Consider the following 23,247-nt stretch of genomic DNA (forward strand, 5'->3'; position numbering starts at 1 on the left):
CATTGATAGACACCGGGGCGGAGGCCTCTCTCATTCATGGCAATCCAGCACGATTCAAAGGCAGACAATTTACTATTACAGGTCTCGGGGGAAAGGAGACCCCCGGAGTACAAACAAAAGTGGAAATGAAAATAGGCAATTTGAATAGGTAGAAATACCAAGTGTTGATTGTCCCGATACCTGAATATATAACTGGCTTTGACATTCTGGAAGGGTTGACTTTGGGACTTGGAGGTAAAATGTACCAGTTTGGGGTGAGTGCATTGACCTGCACACCCATTACCGTAGGCAAATTGAAGATGCCCCCAGTGCAAGTGCCTGTGGCAACCAAGCGGGTAGCAATACCGCATTCCTGGGGGGCACAAGGAAATTTTAGACACCATCAAAGAGTATGTGGAGGCGGGTGTGTTATGCCCTATCACCACCGCACGGAACAATCCTCCCTGGCCTATTAAAAAGGGGGATGGGTCGTGGAGGATGACGGTGGATTACCGTGAGTTGAATAAACACACTCCTCCCTTAGTGCCCACGGTCCCAGATACCATTACCTTGATTGAGGATGTCCAAAAGTTTGAGGGGACCTGGTATGCAGTGGTAGATTTAGCCAATGCATTTTTCTCTGTGCCAATTGCTGAAGAGTGTCAAGAGCGGTTTGAATTTTCTTGGAGCGGGCGTCAGTACACCTTTACAAGGTTACCTATGGGGTACATACATAGCCCGACTATCTGTCACCGGCTGGTGGCAGAGCACTTAGACAAGATACTGTGTAAACCTGACATACAAATCTCTCACTACATTGATGATATATTGATTCAGAGCAAGGATGAGCACAGTGTGCAAAGCCAGTTAGATGTCATAATGGAAGGATTGAAGAAGAAAGGGTGGGAGATTAACCCGAATAAACTTCAAGGCCCAGCTGAAACAGTGATATTCCTAGGGATTCAGTGGCATCATGGGCATCGAGAAATGGTGCCAAAAGCCCGACAGAAAATAGCTGAATTCACCAATCCGAAAAAACAAAAAGCAATCTCAGCAGTTTATAGGGCTGTTTGGGTTTTGAAGACAGCACATTCCCCATTTAGGGCAGATATTGGCCCCCCTCTACAAAGTGACACGCAAGAAATATGAGTTTCAGTGGGGGGAAGAGCAGCAGAAAGCATTTGATTTGGCGAAAGACACAGTGCAGCAGGTGCTTGATTTATGGCCATTGAAGGAAGGCGAAGTGGAATTGAATGTGTCTGTACAAGACAATTATGCTAACTGGAGTGTGTGGCAGAAACAGGACAGGAAACATGTGCAATTGGGGTTTTGGAGTCGTAAATTGCCAGATGCTGGTAACTCATACACTACGTTTGAGAAGCAGTTGCTGGCATTTTATTGGGCCCTTGTTGATACCGAGCAAATGACGGTGGGCCATGATGTATTGGTGAGGCCAGAAATACCAATCATGCAATGGGTACTGAGCTCTCCTAAAACACATAGAATAGGACATGCTCAAGAAGTCAGCATAATTAAATGGAAATGGTACATTCAAGACAGAGCCAAATCAGGGAAGGGTGGAGTTGCGAAATTACATGAGCAAATAGCCAACATACCGCCCTCAGATTAAATACCACCGGAAGTGCCTGAAAAATGCGAGTCGCCCGTGAAATGGGGAGTACCTTACAGCAATTTGACCGTGGAGCAAACAGAGCATGCCTGGTTCACGGATGGCTCAGCCCGACATGTGGGAATTGAGCGATACTGGAGAGCAGTGTCGTACAATCCCAAGAAAAAAAGATTTTGACAACGTCAGGGAAAGGGAAGAGCAGTCAGTTTGCAGAGCTTTACACAGTTTACCAGGCATTGAAACAAGAGACCCCTGGTCGATGTCATGTCTACACGGATTCATGGTCAGTGGCGAATGGATTGGCGGTGTGGTTGCCAACCTGGCAAAAGAATGGGTGGAAGATTCATTCAAAAGAGTTGTGGGGAAAAGAACTGAGGCAAGATATTGCAGAAATGTTATCACAAAGTGAAGTCACTGTGTATCATGTGGACGCGCATTGTGCCACAGACTCATTAGAACGTTGGTTTAATTCTGTTGCAGACGAACACACCAAGATTTCATCTGTGGATGCGGAGGCTCAGGAAGACGATTTGGAGGGTTTGGCCAAGTGGGCTCACCAGAAATGTGGGCACCTTGGAGAAAAGGCTATCAGGTGGGCACAAGCTTGAGGAATCAGTATTCCTTTAGCGGTAGTGAAAACGATCATTTTGCAATGTCCAGTGTGCCAACACCAACAGCATAGACCTATCCCTCAGATTGTTCGGGGTACATTGCGAAGAGGAAAACTACCAGGTCAAATTTGGCAGATTGATTATATCGGTCCCCTGCCAATCAGTAAAGGTTGTCAGTATGCATGCACTATTGTGGATACATATTCAGGATACATGATGGTTTTGCCGTGCAAGCGTGCAACACAACTGAACACCATCAGGTTGTTAGATCAGATCATATTACATTACGGGGTGCCATTGCAGATTCAAAGTGACAATGGGTCACATTTCAAAGGCAAACTAATCCAGGAGTATTGTCAGGAAAAGAGCATTGAGTGGCTTTACCATGTGCCTTATTACCCTGCCGCTTCAGGGATGATTGGACGAATGAATGGGTTGTTGAAAGAACAGCTGCGCAAATCTGGAGATGGCAATTTAGCAGGCTGGCGTGATCGTGTGTTTGATGCGGTGCAAGTACTAAACAATAGGCCTGTGAATGAGCATGAAACTCCTTTGATGCGGCTAATGACTCCTACTTTACAGATTCAACCCAATTCAGTCAGAGAAACCCTACTGTACTGGGGAATTACCCCGGGTTCTTTAAGCTCCCTATCGGGCGACTCCAGAGTCAGCAGGGGTAGACTTGCATTCCCATGAAGAAATCAGATTAGACCCAAGAGGGATTGTTGTAATTGAAACAGGGATTGGAGTACAAATTCCCCCAGAGCATATGGGATGGATTGCCCCTAGATCTGGCCTAGCATTGAAGGGAGTTCAAGTGTTGGGAGGGGTAATTGATGCTGATTACCAAGGCGAGATCAAAGTCATCCTGATGCATAGTGGGGACCAATTGTTACCGATCCACAAGGGTGATCGGGTGGCACAATTGATTATCATTCCCGTTAAGTTGTCCATGATTAAGAAGGGGGAACCTCCTACAGTGTTAACTACCCATGCGGATCGTGGTTTAGGCTCTTCAGACAGTATGGTACCGGGTGCGAAGGTGTGGGTGGAAAGGCCAAGTGGCCCACCAGTGCCCGCAGATGTCATTGCATCAGGCAAAGACCAGGTAGTTTTAGTAATGGAGCCCGGTAGAAAGAAATGGCAATATGTGCCCGCAGACAAATGTTACCTGAGAGAGTGATGTACAACACTGATATTTCTTTTATGGGTTTGCCTTGTAGATCCTGTGTCTGGCTGGTGTAATTGTGGTACTAAATGGACTCCATTTTGGAAAGTTAAACAGCAGGCTGCTACCAATGAAAAATGTCACATCTGTGCCAGTGATCGAGGGGATACTGATAATGATGAGTAATGCTGTTCAAAAGCAGCTTTATGCCGATGCCGAAAAGCCAGCCAGACCGAAGACATGGATTCTTGAAATGCGGCAAACATCAGGCGCAAGTGAAAACAACCTTGATGCCAGTCATGCAAGAGGCATTTACAGGACGGCGGAAACATTCTCCCATGATTACCCAAACGGAGAATATGTGGATATACCTGGCACAACAGGTGCTCAACATTACGCACTTTTGCCTTACTGATGTGCCCAATGCTGAAGCCTTATTGACTACGTGCTTAGTGGCAGTGCCGACGCCAGTTCCGGTTTTAAAGCATATTTTCGGCGTCACACACAATGATTCTTTGGTTCAAGATTCCGATATTAGGCAATCTTTTTCCATCTATGAGTACTGTAGATTTTGCCAGGAAACCGATCGCAAATGGAGAAATTTGACACGTGTTATAACCTATAATATAATCCAAGGCGATGTGTGCTACCTTATGACATGCAATGCAAAAGAAATTGGCAAATGCCAACAGCTCGATTTAACCAAACAGCAAAATCACACGGTGTTTGAGCAACAATTATGTTCGCGAGTGCCACACACATGTACCAGCGTGAATAACACTATGTCTTGTAATCATACAGTGATAGCTGCCAGTCATTTGAATCATGTGAAACTTCCAACAGGATGGCTCTTTCAATGTGGCAACATCACATACACTTATATTCCAGCTAACATTTCCGGAGGTCCATGTGCCCTAACTCGATTGGGACTAATGATGTTTCCTTGACACCCAGCAATAACTTGAGGCAAAAGTTCAACTTTCGAGTCGGTGGGTCTATCCCCCCGATTGTGATTCACATGTGCATTTGCTATCAGCAGATGAGGTTCTAGCATTAACCCTTTCATTAGTGGGAGTTTGGGGTTTAGTTGCTGGGGGTTACAAATCTTTGATTAAATTAGCATGTTTAGTAGTCAAAGGACTTAATCATACTTCTCAGGCATTAGAAGAGTTACTCCTTGATAGTAAAGTTATTAGAAAAGCAACTTTGCAAAACAGAGCTGCTGTGGATTATCTATTGCTAAAGCATAATTTAGGTTGTAACGCAGTTGAAGTTATGTGTTGTTTCAATCTAAGTGACCATTCACGATCCATTGAAAGTCATATTCGAGGTTTGAGGGATCTCATTTCTCAAGTGTCCCAAGACCATATTGGGAATTGGTGGGATTGGTTATTTTCATGGATTCCTGATGTTGGGGGTACACTACGTTATGCTTTTGCTTGCATTTGCATTATATTAGCTATCATAATAGCTTGTTGCTGTTGTATTCAATGCATTCCCAACTTAGTTTTAATATTTTGTCGGTTTCAGAGACTGGCTCCTCTGCCACTGGGCTATGGAAGATAAATATCCAAGGGTGGAATTGTTATGCTTGAGCTAAAACCTGGCGCTGATGCGCAGTGCATTCTGGGAGCGCTCGGAGCCATGATGGATATTTACTTCATGCCGCAGTGAAAAGCTGCACTCATTTTGCTAAGAGCTAGATTCACGATGCTGAAGAAAACATGCTTTCCAAACCTGGTATGGAGTCAAGGACATTTCTGCTGGGAATGCTAATTTTGTTATGTCTTGTTATGAGCTATGGGACTGTTTTCCGTGGTGCTTGTTTTTAGAGGAGGGAGGCACTTTGCTCCTTGAGGTTACTGTTGGTTGACCCAGCTGGTAATCAACGGCGGCTCATCAATGCGCAAGTGCGTTGCCAGAAGGTTTGAGAAATCGCCACCCCTTTTGAAGGGTGCATATATGCGGAACCCCTGAGCGGTCAGGTGAGACTTCAGCCGGAGGGGGGACGCTTCCGTCCGGCCTACCTGTGGGCTGTTATGCTCTCGGCCTGGCTGTTATTGGGGTCTTCCAGCCGCTTCTGGTGAGATGAGGAATCCAGTTACACTCACGGTGATGTATTGTCTTTTGAATTCTTTGTTTCTTCTGTGATTTATTTCTATGTTATCACTGGTTGCTTCTAAGCTTTGAATAAATAGCCGTATAAGTGCTCATTATTTTCTAAGAGTGTGTGGTTGCAAGTTATTGTGTCTTCCTGCATTCGAAGTATTGGCTCCGAAATTGCATTGGTGATTTATTATTGTCCGTGCACTCTGGAAGAGCAATACAGGGAGTCATTCCCAGGTACCCTGTGATGAGACATTGAAGGAGTTGCTTCTACTAGATAACTGAAGAAGCCAGGAGAAAGGGGTCATTCTCCTAGTGAAGGAAACACGAACAACACTTCAGGACAAAGAAGAGTTAATTTTGACAGACGTTCTGACAGCTCACTAAAGTTTTCCTAAGTTGAGGCAGGACAAGCCCCTTAGGAGTAGGGAGAGAGAGGTTTTCTTGAGTTACAAAATAAAGGTTTCTAGCCACAAAATGACCCCTTCTTGTCAGTCTCCTTCTTCTACACCCTCACAGGTCATACCAAATGATTTAACCTTAGTTTGAGTCGTTATGGTACGTTACCCTATTGTAAGACTTCGAGAGTGCTGTAGCAGAAGCTACCAGCAGAATTTCTGTCTTGCCTTGGTTCAGCCCAAGCCAATGCTATATATTTAAAACTTCAACTAGTTGCGATTCAACTAGGGTTGCCCTCACCTCTAGTGCATGAATATGGATTATTTTCCCAGAAAAGCTTTGCCCCATTCCCTAGTCTACTTTCCAGTAGTTCAAAGCAAGCCTCCATCATGGAGAGATACCTTCCCACCTTCCCCACCGTTTATTGCAAGGAATACATTCCCATCAGTGCATCCCAACCTCCCCTAGCTTATTAATCATGCAAATGCGGAGTCCCCTTCCGGCTGTACTGCTTGAATATCCATGAGCGTGTCGCAACAAAGTGGCGTTTCTTACTCTTGCGCCATCTGCCAGCCATTGACTCTCCACGAAAAAAAGTCCAGAGACTCTCAGATGCAGGGCCGCTGTGTTCAAGGAAGACCACAACCTGTGGTATGTTCACCAGATCCCTTTGCTGCCACACTGTAATCTACTCCTGGTGAGCAAACAAAATAACGGGTCCGGTATCTTGCTGCCGCCCAACCGTCCCCAGCAGTGCTTTGTGCCAAAATTCCTGTGAAGATTTTCATCTTTACTGTCATCTCCACGGAAAAGTTCTCACTGCTCTCTTGTGGCCACTTGACATGGACATCCAACCTCGACTTAAGCCAGCTCTCAGAACATGATTCACCAGTCAATATGCCATTTTGTAATGGCTGCACTGCACTGAGGTCTGCGCTGATTCCCCCACTAAGAGCACCAGGAGAGAAAACAAACCAAGAACTATAAAATAGGAGTCACCAGGGGTTCTGCGCTTCCATCCAGTCTCTTCTGCACTGCTCAGCCCCTCCAGGAAGGATGCAGCACCTTCAGGGTCTCACCGGGAATATAGAGCAGATGAAATGGGGACCACCTTCAGTGCCACTTGACACCGCCCCATGGTTTATCCTTAGAAATTAGCCTCTGTGACACAGAACCACTCTGTCCGGTTTCCTTTTCCTTTTGCATGTCCTGCAAAAGTGTGGAGACCAGCTGATAACCAAGCACATGGCCCTGGATCAGACCAGAACCAGGGGTGCCTGCCTATTTGGAATCATGTAGGCCTGGACAGGCATATGGCCAACCACCATGAACTAAAGGCAGCTGGACAATCAAGAGACACCCCAAGGTAGAAACCGGGACATGCACTTTCAGATTCTTCACTATGGCGGGACAGTAGTTTATGCCTCCAACTTATACAAGCACTGCTCCCAATGAAAAAAAGAACAGTATCATTATTGCCCATTCGGGATTACCCCTCTCTCTTCTCCCATCTAGGTATAATGTTCTGCCTTGTTAGGCTGTGATATGCAATGTTTGTGAAATTTTTTGATGCCTCCCAGGTCTTGCTATTCTGGGATGAAAAGCGTGTATCCTAATTGATCCAAGCGTACCCTTTACACTAGCACAAACCATCAACCCACCTCATGCAGTCAACACTTGTAATATTCTGAGTTCAGCTCTACACCCATCAAATCCTCTTCTTGATATTGACGCTACACTAACTAAATTGCCATAAACCAACCCATGCTCATGCTGTTACCCAGGTAAACTGGGATGTCATCTCCAGATGTCTACCAGCGTCAAACAACCTGACAATCTGGGGATATCACAATGCAGTATACACACATTTTCTCTGCTACAATCTGCCTTGCATCAGAACTTCTGGAACAAATATCACCCCAGGCTTTCTCAACCCTTGTGCACAACATACCCACAGCACTGTTTTTCCAATCGACCTCACTTCATCCTTTTAGCAAAAGCAACCATGCAATCCTGCTGCCAATCCTGCTGTCATCCCACTCAACGTGCCACACTGTTTCTTACAGGATCCAAACTCCATTGTGGGCAAATTCGTGCTGTATGAGACCCAAGGAGCTACTCGAGTGCACACTGCCCAGCTTCCCTGCAAAGGACACTGCCGTAGACTTGTTCAGATCACGAAGCGCAGGTGGATAACGGCACAAATTCGAGGCCATTGTTGGTCCTTTATCCGACACTGGTTACCTTTTCAGGGATAATGCGCTCTGACTTTCCTACGTGCACGTTTCATTTCCAGGCCTCTGCTTACCTTTCAGCACTTACACTAAATCAGCGAATAACATGGTTGGCCTTGAAACACAAATTGCTATCAACCCGCAGGCGTGCCTTTGTCTGACAGCCTGAACAGCCCCCTTTATCGGACAGGAGGGAGGCCAATCCCTTTTACATGAAAGATAAACATTTATGTATTTTCCAAATGTCAGGGCCGATGTTCAATAGGGCGGCCCTGAGCGAGAGTCTGAAAGGGGCAGACAAAAGATTTTCATATCCTACTTTAATTACACGGTAAATATCCAGTCAAGTGGTTTCGGCTCAACATTGGTCAAGTGTGCCCTCGCGTATGGTTCGGTTTACAGTTTGCCTGCTGGCCATATTTAAAGAGCACAATGCCTGAGACAACAGTCTTTGCTCTAGAGATTGTCTGCGACAGGTGAGGGAGGGGCTTGCAAGCAGGGTAGGATACACACTTCTGTCGGCTGTGCACCATGCGCTAGAGGAGTCACATCGTTTTTAAATGTCATGCCCAACTGCTCAAAGTCAGCTCTCTTCGGAATGGTCCCGTGTAATCCAACAAGCCTGCACAGCGGCATTACTTCAACAGCTTCTTTCCCTGATGAAAGAAAACGCACAATGAGGTGTTGGCAGTTACACAGGTGCATTTGGCAATCACAGAAGGAATGTTCACAGTCACGTACCAAACATATACAGGTGGAAACTTATGAGCGATAACAAGTTCCTGCTAAGAACAAAAACACCATCACAATTTGAAGGAGAGTTCCAGTATTACTAGTATTATTTATTAAGGCAGGTGATTCCAGTGGAGTAACGTTGCTGAAAATGTTGGGGGGACATGTCATCTGAACAGAAAATGCCCCATTCAAATGAATGGGGACAAAATCGTGTGCCATGAAAGTTGGGGGGGGGGACAAACGCCCCCGCCCCCCCTAAAATTAGGCCCATGGGTGATTCCTAGGTTCATATTGCAAGATTACAGCGAAAAGGCGTTTTAATTCCAGATTTTGATCATATTTATTGTTTTACCCGAAGGAGAAACTGTTGTCGAATGTTAATGCACTGACCATTTACCATGGATTGTGCTTAACCCACTATCGCCATCCTTTGAACTTTGGCCCGGTATCCGCCTAGTTTACTTCCAAAAGAATTGAAAGGCAAGTGTATGTATCAAGTGCCCATGTAACTTGTCCGTCCCTCCTTACGGCTTTGAACTGCCCAAGAATTCGTGCCTCGCGCTCAGCGGCGCATAGATGACCACAGAATATAGCATTACTGCTATTGCCAAGTGGAACAATCCGCCGGCCTGTTGGACTTGTGCTGTCAAGGCGCAAACTAAGGGAATGGGTAGGAAGGGTGATGAATGGGAATTGGGGTCATGAAGACACGTTACAAGAAAGCGGATTCATGGCCGACGCCACCTCCCCCAGTGAGTCACTATGGAAGGGGCACCAATCTTCTCTGGCTGCCCATTGCAGGTGGGTGAAGCAAGATGCCTGGTAATGGCTTGTGCAGACTTATTTGCTTTGCCATGTCAACACAAGGTTGTTAGCAAGCACACATTTACAGGGGCACAAGCCAGACTTCCGATCTAGGGACACCATTACAACGATTCCTCCAAATCCACATGGTTGCCTCCATAATTCACCGATTGGTCCGCTGGGCCTTCGAGAAAGGGGACACGAGTGACTATACCATCTTAGGGGTCAAGTCCTAAAAATAAAAGTGGGGGCACTCAACAAACGCAATGGGATGTGACGTCCCCAGAAATTAGCATATGAAGGTGAAATATGCACATTTCATTCAAATGGCTTTGCATAACCAGCCAAATTGCACAGGACGAATGGATTTGCCTTTGATAAACTCAACACACACACACAAAACCAGGTAAGGATACTTCTTCTAATAGTGTTTTTGAAAACGTTAAAAGGTGTGAATGTTTTAAACTCCAAGAACTAATACAAATGGTTTCCCTGGAACTTGCAGTATGGAAATGAGACATTTCTCCTTTAGTTTGTTATTCTTTAATCCGCTTATATAGCGTGGTGGTGAAGTGTCCGGCCTGCAAACGGGACTACTGCGTTCGATCCGAGGTCGGCTAGAATTCATACATTCAAAGAAGATATTCAGTGTTTCATATTTTAGCTGGGGGAGGGGGGGTTGGGGCGCTGAAACCACATTCTGAAAAAAGTGGGTGGACTCCGTCCACCCGCGTGTACCTTCGACTTGAGCCCTGCATCTTATTCTTTCCTCTCAGAGACCACATTACTTCTGCATTTATGCTGAATACTGGGAATGCCTGACTGTACAGCAGACATTCCTGCAACAACCAGTTAAGACATTCTGTCATAATAAGGAAAACTGGATATGATACAAGTTATTTATAAAACACCTCTACACACGTGTTGCTAGGCGCAACAAGACAATGCAGTGAAGACAGAGGGAGGACAAAACAAACGCTCTGACTATGCCTTGCGTCATTCAGATTGTGCATGTGTGATACGCAAAAGCGCAAGGGGTGTGGGAGGGGAGAGGGGAAGTACCAAGGGAAGGTGAGGGAGAAAGTGCAGTCAGGGCAGCAATGCTCCGAGTAAGTGCAGCCAGGGTAGCGCTGCACTGGGTAAGTGCAAGGAGGCAGGGGACGGTACACCCCTTAAGTGCGTGGTCAGCCCGGAGGCAGTGCAGGGGCTACTGGTCGTGGGGGCCAGGTACAGGTGAGACTCAGAGGGTAGAAGGCAACCATTCAGTGCAGCAGAACAGGTTGGTAAGCAGGGGAGAGAGAGAAAGCAGAATCGAAAACGAAGGTCTTGAGCTGCTTACAGAAATTCAGGTGGTCCGGCTAAAGTTTGAGAGGGGCAGGGAGGACATTCCAGAGGGAGGCACCTGAAGAGGAGAGAGATCTAACACCCACTCTCTGCCTCGAGAAGTGTCTAACCCACAGAGTTGGAGGTGGCTGAGCAAAGGGCTCGAGAAGGAAGGTGTTTAGGAAGAGAGAGGAGGAGGTAGAGCGGCCCGGCCCCAAAAAGCCTTGTGGATGATGCAGAGGGTCTTGAACTTGATCCTTGCAGCCGCCGAGAGCCAGTGGAGTAATTTCATGGCTGAGAGATACGGTCACTGGGCTTGAGGCGAATGACAAGTCTCGCAGTCCTGTTCTGCATTAGTTGCAAAGGGCAGAGAGTAGAGGAAGGCAGATTGAGAAAGAGGCTGTTGCAGTAGTTCAACCTAGAGACAACCAGAGCTCTGGAGACAGTGATCTTATGGGGAAAAGTGATAAAAGGAAGAATACCTCTCAGGAGGTGCAGCTGGTAGTGGGCCTTCTTGGAAAGCTCAGTGATCCAAGGAGAAGAGAGCTGAAGATGACACCAAGATTTGTTGCCTCGCAGGAAGGCGAAAGAAGAGGGACCAGGGAGAGTGGCCAGAGTGAGAGAGGGAAAGCGGGAGCAGGGGTCCCAATGAGAATGATCTCAGTCTTAGTGGCATTAAGGCAGAGATCGCTGGAGGTGCACCATTCCTGAATCGTGGATACACAGTCGGGAATGAGCAGGAGAGGAGGGTGCGGGGATCCTGAAGGTGAGCAGAACACTGAAAAGAAGAGGGGAAGGTAGAGATAAAGTGGGCCAAATGGGTTAAGTAGACATTGAAGAGCTAGGGTGAGAGGTTAGAGCCTTGTGGAACACCACATGTGGAGAGAGAGGTGGTGGAGAGGCTCGGTCCAGGAGGAAGGAGGTCAACCAGGCCAGGGCATGATCCGTGATGCCCAGGTTATCACCGAGACAATTGATCAGGATAGCATGATTGACCATGTCAAAAGCAGAGGAAAGATCAAAGAGGATGAGGACAGGTGGAAGGTTATAATCAAGATTAGAGAGCAGACCTTCATAGGTGTTTAGGAGAGCAGTTTCCGTGCCCCTGGCTGCTCTGAAGCCAGACTGATGGTCATGGAGACAACATACAGATTCAGTGTGGAGAGTACGCTGGGAGATGGCCATCTTTTCCAGGAGTTTGCCCAGGAAAGGAGTGATAGAGATGGGGCGGTAGTTTGCTGGGCAGGAAGGATTGGCAGAACACTTTTTCAAGAGAGGGTGCACAAGAGAGTGCTTGAGGGTAGAGGGGAACATTCCAGTGGCAAAAGAGTGATTGCAGAAATCTGCCAAGGCTGCAGCGAGGGTGTCAATGTGGTCCTTCATGGTTCTAGAGGAGCAGGGGGGCCTGGGAGGGAACAGGAGAGCTGGAGACTGCAGTGCAGAAGTAATGGCCAGTTTTTTACAGATTTTAAGAGTTTGGCTGTGTTGTTAGAGGCCGCAGAGACGCAGGCTTGGATGTAGGCTGTCTTCTTGGACAGGACAGAGAGTCTGTATTGCCTTTGGAGCAGGCGGCAGGCTAGTTTGTCAGATGATGAGCCAGATACACTCCACTTCCTCTCAGCCACCCTACGCTTGCCTTTTAGGGTGGCGAGATCTGAGACATACCAAGAGTTGCACTTGGAGGTAGGCTTCAGGTGGATTCTCATGACAGGGGCAAGGACATCCAGAGTGTTGGAGATAAAAAGATGCAGGTTAGAGAGGGCTGTGTCAGAGTGTAAGTCAGCCGCAGGTGTAGGAGGAGCAGAGAAAGTAGCAGCAAAGGCCTCCACAGACACGCTTCATGGGCCGGATGACCGAAAAGATAGGTGGCAGTGTTAGGATCGGCTTCGCCTGGGGGACAGAGAGCTGCAGGCAAGATGAAAGCAGAAAGTGGTCAGTCCAAGAGAGAAGAGTGGTGAAAGGGTTAGAGAGGGGGATGTCTGAGGAGATGAGAACATCCAAGGCTGCCCAGCAGAGTGTATCGGACCAGAGGGTAGACTGAAAAGAGAGGGAGTGTTGCCGAGGTAGCGGAAGAGCCCTGAGGAGGGAGTAGAGGCATCCAGATGGATGTTGATGTCTCCAGGGAGGCGGAGTCGAGAGGTAGAGGCAATGAGAGAAGAGGATAGGTCAGCCCACTCTGAGAGAAACAGGACAACCTGGCCATGTGGCCTGGAGATGGTGGCCACAGTTGGAGAGAGACCAGTAGAGACAAAGTGCCTGCAGACCAGGCATTCAAAGGAGGAGTAGGCCTGCATAGGAATGACAGAGGCAGAGACCCAGTGGGACGGCTGGTTCTGGGCTCGGAGAAGATCCTGTAGCCATCAGGGAGGAGAGTGTCAAAACACGTGACAGAGCTGGCCGTGAACGAATGTCTCGGTGAGAGCGAGGACATCCAGGTCATCCAGGTCAATTTCTTCAAGGAGGTGGCAGATGTCAGAGGAGTGTTTGACAGCAGAGCAAGAGTTGAGAGTAGCAACGTAGAGCAGGCTTCAACATTTCAAAGACTTCTGTGGCTCTTGCAAGTTACATGCACCGGTATTAGAAGAACTAGAAGATCAGTGGGTCACTTTAGAGGACAGAGTTACACAAGACAGAAGCCCCCCCCTCCCCTCATAGCCGCCCCATCCCAAGTTTGTCTGGGGTGAGACACTCATTTGAACATCCACGCAGGGAACATTCCAACCGGTGAAATCAAATGTATGCAGGGCTTCAGCACTCACTGGACACACTAAACTCAAGCCACAACACAACTGCTTTATTAAACGTGATGGTCAGACTCAAAGGGTTAACTGATATTTTTCAATACAAAAATGAAGTTGGATGTTAACAGATAGCACTAAAAGCACCTACTGCGTTTGTAAAACAGTTTTTGATTGCTTCGAATTCCCTCACGCATACATCTTTCCGCAGCTCTGCTTTTCCCATTGTGTTGGCCGCCACGCACTTTCCATATGTAACAGCCTAAAAGAGTGGCAAAAGACAAAGCAGTGTTGAAAATAAAGATAAGATGAGCAGAAGTTAAGAGTACCCCCATGCCCATTTGTGTATCCAACATCAGCCCAAGAGCTGTCCATGGGAATAGGAGCTAATACGTTCAACGTGCAGCTAATCCAACTTCCACAACCCCCAGTCCCTCACCCAATATATATTTTAGCCATGCTGGGATTGAGCGATATTGCAAGCCGTGCAGTCAGTTAGCATGCACATAGTAAAAAGCACTGAAACCTATTTATACAGTGAGCATACAGTGAGCATATATTGACAGTAATGAACAGACTCTTTTTCTGTTTGAATGTCTGGGCTGTGAGCCAAACTAATCTATTGTTTTGGAACAGATCGGTACACTACAATAACAAGATTTTTGAGCTGCACTCCAATGGTCTCCGATGCGTTCCAATTGTTCTGTTTGTTTAAGTAAACAGTTCTGAATGTTCCCGTTAACCATAACAAGGTTCTAAAATATTACAATTGACTTTAATGCTTCCGGGCTAGGCCGGACGTGATGGAGATTGTTGAATGATGGGGTTTAGCGATAATTGAGCTTGATGCCCTTGGCATCGAGCCATTAGCTTCTGGCTACAGAGAAAATTTAGTATCAAGCTACAGTGATGCTCTAGCTTGTGGCTACAGAGGTTCTTGCTGTTGGCATAGTGCCATTGGGGAGGAGTTTTCCTCCAGCCCTGCTAAATAATGCTGCAATGCTATAAAAAGCTATCTTCTGGTGGGGCAGCCAGAAAGCGGTCTATGTTCCATGACAAGGCAAGGCTGGAGTCAGACAGGCAGAGCTGGAGGACCTGGAAGCAAGCTGGAACCACTCTCTCCATGAAAGCCTATGGGGGGGGGAGAGATCCCTCCCTTTTTCTGCTTGGGTTTTGAGGCATATGAAATTCTATTTGTGTACTCCAGGTTCTCAAAAAGACTTAATGTTGCCTTTTGAGAGGAGCTATTATTTATGACTAAGCTGCATAGAGAAGAATTCCTACCTATGGCATTCAGCTCACCACCGATGGACATATTTTATTCATAATTGGCTGTTTGCATCATGGTCAGTTCCAATTGACAGTAACTTTAAGGCCTTTTTACCTTTTCTGCTTTTTGCTAAGAGACCATGCTGATTTTGATAGGTGAGTTTTCCAATTGAATATGATTGGATTATTCTTTGATAGTGCAGATCACAAGCCTCCATCCAGGCTCCAGGCATCCAGCCTTCAGCTCTCAGCTTAAATATCACATTGGGAAAGAGTAGAGGTATTGAAAAGACAGTTCATTTAATGAGGTTGCCTAGTGAGATTTAATGAAGTAGTCAGTTACTTTTAAAGTATCCATTATGCTTCTGAGATGGTCGATTGGTCTTGAGTAGACATAGATGCAATGACAATGATAGCTGCATATTCATTTAAATGGATATGTTTTAGAGACTCACTAGTGGTGAGGAAACTCTTAACTATAGCACTGCTAAGGTTGTTTAATTTAATGATAGCATCACTAGGGTCGTTTAGTTTAGCTGGTGTGATTGGTATCTTGTTTTCGAACTGTCTTCTTGCAATTTTGCACGGAATATGCTCCTTTGCACAGTAATGATTGTTTTGCACAGCACTAGTCACTTTTTCAATGCACCCGTTGCTATGGAATTTATCAATGCTACTAACCTACATTGTTGTTTTATCCTGTGTTTATCAATTAAAAGGCCCATTAGCAATTTAATGTGTATAATGATTCATTTATGTGTGTTAATAAGAATGAATGGATTTTGAGTAAGGTTGACTGGTTTCAACCAGAATCACAATAAATAAAACAAAATTTAAAATAAATATAAATGTATAGCTTTTTGCAAATTGAGTTTGTTATGTGATGACATGAAACTATCTCTGGGGAGGTGAGGAGTGATGAGGATGGATGGGATATGACCATAAAAAACAAAAATCTGGTGTTTCTTCTTCTCCGGTGTCCGCAAACATCTCAGATGTTAGAGGACCTTCAGTGATCTTCGCGAATATCTCAGATGTCCGGGGACATCCATGCATATTTCTGCATTACAGGTTCGGTGAAAAGCAGTTTTTGGATGGCTTATAATTTTGCCACCACTCAATGAAACCACATGAAATTCCGCAAGATCATTGTAGGCGAGACCCAGAATATTTATGCAAGGTTTGGTGCTGTTTCGCCAAGAGGGGGCAGAATTAGAGGGGAGGTCCCAAAATATTTGAAAGGCTTTCAAATGTTAGACAAATCTGCACAGAGGTTTGCAAAAAGATCTTAGTCCCATGTTTGAATGGTTTTGAAATGTTTGGTGGGAAATTGTCAATAGGGGGCAAAATAAGAAGGGGGGGTGTCTCAATATTTTTAGATGGCTTAGAAACTTGCTGCCATTTGACAAATCTGCACAAACGTTTGCAGATATATTATAGTAACCAACTATGAATATTTGTGTCAAGTCGGGGCTATGTTATAGGAGCATGGTTTTGCAAATTTGTCCTTGTTTTGGTTTATGAGGATTGTCATGATGTAGGTATGAAAAATAGTGATATACCTTTGGTGACTGAGGTACAGCCAATCTGGCTACTAGCCATGAACAGGAACAACCAGCAATGGGGTTAAAGTCTGTATGGCCACCAGGGACCGGCTATGTGGTAAAGGTTCTCAAAACCAGGATAGGTCTGAATGGGAAAACAAATTCTGATTGTGGCTATAGTCCGAAGTACTGGATAGGATTGCAGCACATATTCGTGAGGAGCATCAGCAAGGACCTCAAAGCATGGTTTTGCAAATCTGCCCTGTTTTTTATTTTGTCTAAATGGTGAAAGTGTAAGTACAAAAACAAGTGATATAACTTTGGTGCATGAACAGTGGGCCTGGCTCTCGGCAAGGACAAATGTTTACTCCGATTTACTTATTGGGACATGCGGCATGGCCGAAGCCCTAGGTTTAAATGGGAAAGATAATTCTGCTTGTGGCTGCAGCCCGAAGTGCTGGATGGGATTTCAGCAAACTTGCGTGAAGAGCATAAGCAAGAACCTGAAAGCATGCTTTTGCAAATCGGTCCTGTGTAACTTTTTTGTGTCAAAAAAAGTACAAAAGAAATTGCGATAGTGCTGCCCCAACCCATCTGGCCTGCATTTCTTATTTGGTGCACTGTCTTTAATTTTCCTTGGTCTTCCGACATCCTCTGCAGCCCTCCCTCACCCTCTCCTGTACTCCCCTGCCGCTTGCGTGTATCCCTCTCCCTTTCGCCCCCCAGACCTCCCTCCACCCATGATTGGGCCATAGTCCTATATCACCCCACTCCCCAGGGCTGCCTCACGCCCATCGCAGCCCACTTGACGAAGGGCCCAAAGGAAAAGGGCATCTCCTGCAGAAGCAGCTCCAAACTGTGTTGGCCCTTGTTAGCCTGTGAGACCTGCAGCCATCAACCAGCAGCAACTGACAACATAGGCAAGGTCTGGACATGGGGACCAGCAATTACTGCTCCCCATTAGACTGTTTGAACCCCGCTTACCATCCTCTATTTATATTATCTAAAAGCCTCTAGTCAGATGCACATTCATATGTTAGCCACATCCAACACTTAGGCCAACCATCACTGAACCATATCTCTTATCTAGGTAGATTGTGTTAGTCAGCTTTGTGCAACATCCAAACAGATTGGGTCTCACATCTCGGCAAATTGTCCACTGTTGTACTTGCTGCAAAAGGCACATATCCCTCTGCCCTGGTATCCCAAATCATGTAGCTACTACCTGCATTGCTATTCCCCCATATAGGTATTTCACTGTCTTTCCAGATCTCCCAAATCAAGGTGATACTGTACTTTACTGTCTACCGTTGTAGGCCCATTTAGGCGCTATCCAGGTGTCCCAAAACTAGGTGAAACTGTATTTTATGGTCTACGGTTATATTCCTCAGTTAGGCGTTTCTCCCGCTATTCAGGTATCCCAAATCTAGGTGCTTCCGTATTTTACGGTCTACTTTTGTAGGCGCTATCCAAGTGACCCAAAACTAGGTGCTACTGCATTTTATCGTCTACTGTTGTATGCCCATTTACGCGTCTATCCAGGTGTCCCAAATCTAGGTGCGTCCGTATTTTACTGTATACTTTTGTAGGCCCATCTAGGCGCTATCCAGGTGACCCAAAACTAGGCGCTACTGCATTTTATCATCTACTGTTGTATGCCCATTTACGCCTCTATCCAGGTGTCCCAAAAGTAGACGCTACTGTAATCTGCTGTCTACTGTTGTATTCCCATTTAGGCGTTTCTCCCGCTATCCAGCAGTCCCAAAACTAGGTGCTACTGTATTTTACTGTCTACTGTTGCAGGGCCATTTAGGCGCTATCCAGGTGTCCCAAAACTAGTTGCTATTGTATTTTACGGTCTACTGCTGTATCCCCATTTAGGCGTGTCTCCCGCTATCCAGGTGTCCCAAACTATGTGCTACTGCTTTTCACTGACTACTGGTGTATGCCTCTTTATTCCTCTCTCCTTCTAGCCAGTTGTCCCAAATCTAGGTACTTCTGTATTTTACGGTCTACTGTTGTATCCCCATTTAGGTGTTTCTACCGCTATGCAGGTGTCCCCAAACCAGGCGCTACTGCTTTTGACTGACTACTGTGGTATACCCATTTAGGCGTTTCTCCCTCTATCCAGGTGTCCCAAAACTAGGTGTTAATGCTTTTGACCAACTATTATGGTACCCCCTTTTAGGCCCCCTCACCCTCTATCCAGGTGCCCCAAAACCCACTCCTAATACCGTGACCCATTGCCCAAGGCCAGGTAACTACATATCTAGTGTGGTACCCCAGTTGGACGTACCCAGTTGGACGTGCCCCCTCTACTCAGTCACATAATCTGCTGCACCCTTACCACAGGTTAGGCACCATGCCACACACTTACCAAATCAGAGCTGCACGCTGGCGCACCAGCAGGCCTGATGAGACTCACCACACCCTAACTCAGACACCCAGAAAGCACAACCCACTATCACAGCCTTCCACCTGCTACACCCTCCAAGTAGATCTCACTCAAACAAGAGCGGCAAGATGTAGAGCAGTAGCAGAAAGGATTAACACCCAGAATATTCCAGACTGCCCAGGGACCCAGGTAAACCAAACTTCTCCAACTAACTACTCACCTGCACCCTCTGCCCACACCTCGCTGGAGCAACATAGCACCCCCGCGCCAAACGCACGTTTCCCTACTCTTCGCGCAGCAAGAGCAGCCCTGGCAAAAACACCAATCTCCACAGCCCCCCCACACTCATCCACACCACATGGGCCGCCCAAACGGCACGGAAAGGCCCAGACCAAGACCACGCCAGGCCCCTCCTAACCTCTCCCGTTCTCCAGCGCAGATTTCAAACCCAGAACCTCACTATAGTTCCCAAACCTCCCCTCCGCCACCCAACCTGGTCCTAGCCCTTTTCCCCCCTTCACCTACCCCCCCTGGTCCAACCCCAATTCCCCTTGCCCCCCCATACCCTCCACCACCCACCCCTTTACCCCCACCCACCCTGACAAACTCATCTTCCCTAGCACCCACTCCTGGTCACACAGCCCCCAACCCCCAGCCACTCCCCCCTCCTGCAGTCCCACTCCTCCTACCATTCCCAACCCGATCCACCCAGCACTTGTAAACATACCCCACCAACTCTCTTGTGCCCTCAACACCAGGACACCTCATCCAGCACCACAGACTATGAATCCCTTCTGGTAAAACTCTAACTCTCATACTCTGCCTCACCCATCTACAGACCCTCTGGCTACAACAAAAACTTTGCAGACACGCTCTGTGATACTCGGACAACCATCCTCAATCTCCATCCAACATTTACTATCCTAGGAGATTTCAACATCTGGTTTGACTCACCCTCAGCCCCCATGACCCGATCTCTCACAGACAATCTAAAAGAATTCAACCCGACACAGTGCATCTCCACACCCACCCACACTGGAGGTCACACACTTGATGCGATTTTCACCACTGCAAACATATCCACACTGCACCCACACCCCCTATCATGGACGGATTACTCAGCAATCTTCTTCTCTGTACCATGGACCTACCTGGCTCGCACCCAAGATCACACCCAACCTCCACCAACCCCCATACCTCTCATTCGCTATGGAATAAAGTAATTATCACCCCGATCTGGCTAACTCCCTCCTCTCTCCCAACACTATCCTTCCAGGAAGGGCCATCCCCATCAAACTTCTGGCTCTCGAACGCCCTTAAGCCCCTGACCCCAACAAAACGCTCCTCTCAGAGATCCGGACCCACACCCAGGTGGCACACCACCAACCTAAAAACCATAAAGCACTGGCTGGAACGGACCTGGAGAACCATCCCTACGGCCCAGAAAAGAATAGCCCTAGCAAGACTAACCAGAGCATACAGACTAGAAATCAGAAAAATCAAGAAAGTACTCTATGGGAACAGAATCTTAAACTCTCGGACCCCAAGAAAGGAACTGCATAGAATCATTTCCGAATTCAACTCCCCGGCCTGCTCTACCCCCATCTCCCAATCCCTATACGACACCTTTTCAGAACACTTCCACAATGTTGCTATCGACAGACACTCTGCCATCATCTCTAGAGTGGAGAACATGATCCCACCCCTTACCCACCGTCAGCCCAATCCTGTCAAAACCTACCTTTGATACAACATTCTCGCTCTGAGCACAAAGCTGCCCATTAGGCTACCCTGAGCACCCCTGCCCGCTCACCCTCCTCAAAAACATCCTACCCTCAACCTGTGCAGGCAGTATTGCACGCTCAATCCTCAACCACTCCCTAACATTGGGAACATTCCCGGAACCCTAAAAACATCCTACATCAAACAACTCCTCAAAAAACCTACACTCACCCCCCTCTCCCCCAGAACTACTGGCCTATCTCCAACACCTGCTTCATGGCAAAACTCATGGTCCGCACAGCATACAAGCAGATTGACTTTTTCACTGAAGCCAACAACCTCCTGGACCCTTCACAATCTGGCTTCAGACCGCTCTGAGGAACAGAATCTTCCCTAGTGTCCATCTGGGAGGACCTAAAAAGAACAGCTGATGCAGAAGGCTGCGCTGTACTCCTACGTCTTGACCTCTCTGCCGCCTTCCATCACACCATCCTCCTGGACAGGATATTCTCAATAGGAATCGAAGAACCAGCCCTCATCTCTAATCGTTCACAAATCATGCTCCTCCACCCGTTCACCTCCACCTCACGATCAGTAACAAAAGGGGCCCCAAAAGGAGCATCTCTATCTCCCCTGCTCTTCAACATGTATCTAAACCCTCTGCCTGCACTCATCCGCTCCCACAATCTTACTTGCTACAACTACGCAGACGACACACAGATCATCCTTAAAATCCCAAAATCGCCAGGCCCCAACCATCCAGGTCTGTCCTCATGCCTCTCGGATATTGACTACTGGATGACGAACAACCACCTCATCCTCAATCCTGGGAAAACTGAAATCCTAGACTGCAGGAAAACATTGCTCCTCCCCCAACCTATTCCATGGCCGCAATCTCTAATGCCCCCCACAGGCAACCGCTACCTTGGTGAAAAACCTTGGATGGACACAGATTTATCCCGCTCCCAACAAGTCGATTTAGTTTCCAGAACCTGTTTCTTCCATCTACGCATCCTAAGGCGCATCTTCCCTTACCTCGCCTATTCTCACCGTTTCCGCGCCATCTGCTCCATCATCCTCTCCCACTTAGCCTACACAAACTGCCTTTATCTAGGCACACCAGTGTTTCAGCTAAGGAAACTGCAAAGAATCCAAAATGCTGTAGCCCACTTGCTCTTTAACCTACCTCCCAGAGAACACTTCAGCCCTACATTGAGAGTCCTTCATTGGCTCCCTTTTGGTCAACGCGCTACCTTTAAAGCCATGTGCATCACCAACATCACAGGGCCAGAATTCCTTCAAGACATAGTCACCCGCTAACAGCCCTCAAGGACTCGGGAACAGCATCTCTCCTAGTAATCCCACAGTACAACTCCTCCAGACGAGGCAGATCCTTTTTCTCTGTCGAAGAGGTGATCATCTGGAATTCCCTGCCCCTACACAATATTGACAATCATCTGGCATTCAGAAAGGCCCTCAAAACCTAACCTTTCCCTCCTTCCTCTTGAAATCCTCCCCCACAATACACTCTCGATTGATGCACAGAAACGCTGACCCATACACCACAACACTACTACCAGCCAATACCCCACAGATGCCGGCAGCGTTCACAGAGGCACACCGTAATGTGTTGGTAGATACCAACATATTCAGAATAATGCGGTCAGGATAATCAAACATAAATCTAAAACTGAGCACATCAGCAATGCCAGGAAAGAATTACATTGGTTAAGAGTAGAGGGCAGAATACAGTTCAAGGCCCTCACGCTGGCACATAAATGTATCTACAGGAAGGCGCCAGCATACTGAAAAGCAAAGATCAATCTTTACGTACCTAGCCATGCGTTAAGATCAGCCGCATTAGGCAAGGTGGCTATAGCATCTCATAGGCGCACAAACGGCCTAGGGAAAGCTTTCCCCAACAGTGGCTGCAGGCAACTGGAACAAACTGCCTGTAAATTTGAGATTGGAATCAAAATACAAAATTATTCGCAAAAAAACTGAAAACCCACTTGTTTAAATGATCTTAACCCCCACCCCCGCTTTAGTTAGACTTTTCCATTTCCTGTATTTCCACTTGTCATGTGTATTTGTTGTTCGTTACGTAAGTCGCACTGTGCATCTGTAAATGCGCTCCGATGCTCGCAAGCTTCCGGCGCTATATATATTAAAATAAACTGTGCCCATCTAGACCCTTCTGTTCTCGCCATTTGGCCCACGTCTCGTTCATTGTGCCAGTGGACCAATTAACAGCTTCTGTGCCTCTCTATCCATGCTATACTCCCTACCCCCACTGTGAAGACATCCTCCCGTCCTCTTCCCTATCCCTTCCTGACAGGGTCAAATACCTGTCCCTGTCACATTTCTTAAGCACTGGCATAGGGGCTTGTAGGCCTCAGGTATGCCCCTGGGAACTGCGGTTAAAGGTTATTCAGAAGTTGGCCACTTCATCCACAATCTTCTCACATTAGTTATTTGTCCACCATTTTTCCATTGTCAACTGGAACCAGTCCGAATGGAGGAGGTGGGTTTGCGGGGCAGATGTCTACCTGCAGGGACAATGCTTTTAAAATCTCAGAGAAGGGCTGAA

The 23,247-nt window shown here is 47.0% G+C and overlaps 1 long non-coding RNA gene across 1 annotated transcript; it reads right to left on the minus strand.

Annotated features, from left to right (window-relative positions):
- Positions 1 to 8,764: 8,764 nt before the first annotated feature.
- Positions 8,765 to 22,632, minus strand: LOC138583169 (uncharacterized). Its single transcript, XR_011305177.1, has 3 exons — positions 22,492 to 22,632; positions 13,879 to 13,989; positions 8,765 to 8,783 (listed from the first exon to the last, which is right to left on the minus strand). It is a non-coding gene; the product is annotated as an uncharacterized lncRNA (long non-coding RNA).
- Between the last annotated feature and the right edge of the window lie 615 nt (positions 22,633 to 23,247).

This window comes from Ambystoma mexicanum, chromosome 3q (genome assembly GCF_040938575.1).
Source record: "Ambystoma mexicanum isolate Mex_15411 chromosome 3q, UKY_AmexF1_1, whole genome shotgun sequence".
NCBI classification, from domain to species: domain Eukaryota; kingdom Metazoa; phylum Chordata; class Amphibia; order Caudata; family Ambystomatidae; genus Ambystoma; species Ambystoma mexicanum.